The following is a 2,624-nucleotide window of genomic DNA, read 5'->3' as shown; positions in this document are numbered from 1 at the left end:
TTTTATTCTTTTTCTTTTCTTTTCTGTTATTCCCCCAAGATCATAGCAAAATAATCAAGCCCTTGACTCAACACTAATCTTTATTATATAGCTCACGGACTCGATTACATAAAGGGATCATAAGGCAAAACTCAAAACTAGATCATGCCATAAACTTTATTCTACTAGATCAAGATATTACTAAAAGGATTGAACTAAGAAAAATGGTAAAGATAGGAGTGTGATGGTGATACGATACCGGGGCACCTCCCCCAAGCTTGGCAGTTGCCAAGGGGAGTGCCCATACCCATGTGATTATATCTCCTTTTTAGGAGGAGGTGATGATGGAGTTGTTGATGATGACAATTGTGTCTTTAGCTTCTTCATACTGTAATTGAGAAGAGCAATTTCCTCCTTTAAATCATCGACCTCCAATTCCAGCTTCAAGATCTTGTCACATAAATCTCCTTTGCTTTTGTGCATATCCCCAGGTTGAGGTAGAGGGACATCCTCCTCCTCCGAACTTGAATCATTGATCCTCATCAAATGAGCATCCTCCTCCTCATCCGTAGTTCGACCAGAAGGAGATAGATCCCCATAGGTCTTTGGGTCAGCAATGAGGTGCGAGACATAGCTCTCTCCGTCGGAATCCTGAGATGACATCTTGCTCCAAATCTGCTACAGAAACAGCTCGAAACAAAAACAGAGGATATTTGCGTGATACAGGAGTCAAAACCTTCGGGAGATTACATAGTGAATTTTACCGACCAAAATACGTATCGTGCAAGAAAACGGAGTCCGGAGAGCGCACGAGGTGCCCACGAGGCAGGGTGGTGCGCCCTCCACCCTCGTGGAGGCCTCGTGTCCTTCCCGGACTGCTTCTTATTTTTCTATTTTCTAAATATTCCAAAACAGAGAAAAATTGCCTTTAGAACTGTTTTGGATTCGGTTTACTTACCGTACCACATACATATTCCTTTTCGGAATCTGAAACGTTCTGGAAATTGTCCCTTATGTATTCCTCCTGGGTCATGGTTTCAATAACATTGGTTTCAACATTTATAGGGTTACCTGAGATATAATGTTTGATTCTTTGACCGTTCACCACCTTCGGATTTGTGCCTTCGAAGTTGTTGATTTTTATGGCACTGGAACGATAGACCTCCTCGATAACGTAAGGACCTTCCCATTTAGAGAGAAGTTTCCCTGCAAAAAATCTTAAACGAGAGTTGTATAATAATACATAATCACCTACATTAAACTCACGCTTTTGTATTGTTTTGTCATGTCATCTTTTAACTTTTTCTTTAAACAACTTGGCATTCTCATAGGCTTGGGTTCTCCATTCATCAAGTGAGCTAATGTCAAATAACCTCTTCTCACCGGCAAGTTTGAAATCATAATTGAGCTCTTTAATAGCCCACTAAGCCTTATGTTCTAATTCAAGAGGTAAGTGACATGCTTTTCCATAAACCATTTTATACGGAGACATACCCATATGATTTTTATATGCAGTTCTATAGGCCCATAATGCATCATCAAGTTTTTTGGACCAATTCTTTCTAGATCTATTAACAGTCTTTTGCAAAATTAATTTGAGCTCTCTATTGCTCAATTCTATTTGACCACTAGACTGAGGGTGATATGGAGATGCAATTCTATGATTAACATCATACTTAGCAAGCATTTTACGGAAAGCACCATGAATAAAATGTGAACCATCATCAGTCATTAAATATCTAGGGACTCCAAACCTCGGAAAAGTAACTTCTTTAAGCATTTTAATAGAAGTGTTATGATCAGCACTACTAGTTGGAATAGCTTCTACCCACTTAGTAACGTAATCAACAGCAACTAAAATATGTGTATATCCATTAGAGGCAGGAAACGGTCCCATATAATCAAAGCCCCAAACATCAAATGGTTCAATAACAAGTGAATAATTCATAGGCATTTCTTGACGTCTACTAATATTACCAATTCTTTGACATTCATCACAAGACAAGACAAACTTACGGGCATCTTTGAAGAGAGTAGGCCAATAAAAACCGGATTGCAATACCTTATGTGCAGTTCTATCTCCAACGTGGTGCCCTCCATAAGCCTCAGAGTGACACTTGCGTAGGATCTATTCCTGTTCATGCTCAGGTACACAACATCTAATAACACCATCTACTCCTTCCTTATAAAGATGTGGGTTATCCCAGAAGTAATGTCTCAAATCATAGAAAAACTTTTTCTTTTGTTGGTATGTGAAACTAGTTGGTATAAATTTAGCAACAATGTAATTAGCATAATCAGCATACCATGGAGCAGTACGAGAAGCATTTATGACATTTAATTGTTCATCAGGAAAGCTATCATCAATAGGTAGTGCGTCATCAAGAACATTTTCTAACCTAGACAAGTTGTCTGCAACGGGGTTCTCAGCTACCTTTCTATCAATAATATGCAAATCAAATTCTTGTAGCAAGAGAACCCATCTAATAAGTCTAGGTTTAGCATCTTTCTTTTCCATAAGATATTTAATAGCCGCATGATCCGTGTGAATAGTTACTTTAGAATCAACAATATAAGGTCTGAACTTATCACAAGCAAATAGAACTGCTAAGAATTCTTTTTCAATAGTAGCATAATTTCTTTGG

The sequence above is a fragment of the Aegilops tauschii genome, chromosome 7 (assembly GCF_002575655.3).
Source record: "Aegilops tauschii subsp. strangulata cultivar AL8/78 chromosome 7, Aet v6.0, whole genome shotgun sequence".
Taxonomy (NCBI): Eukaryota; Viridiplantae; Streptophyta; class Magnoliopsida; order Poales; family Poaceae; genus Aegilops; species Aegilops tauschii.
This window is presented reverse-complemented; position numbering follows the sequence as displayed.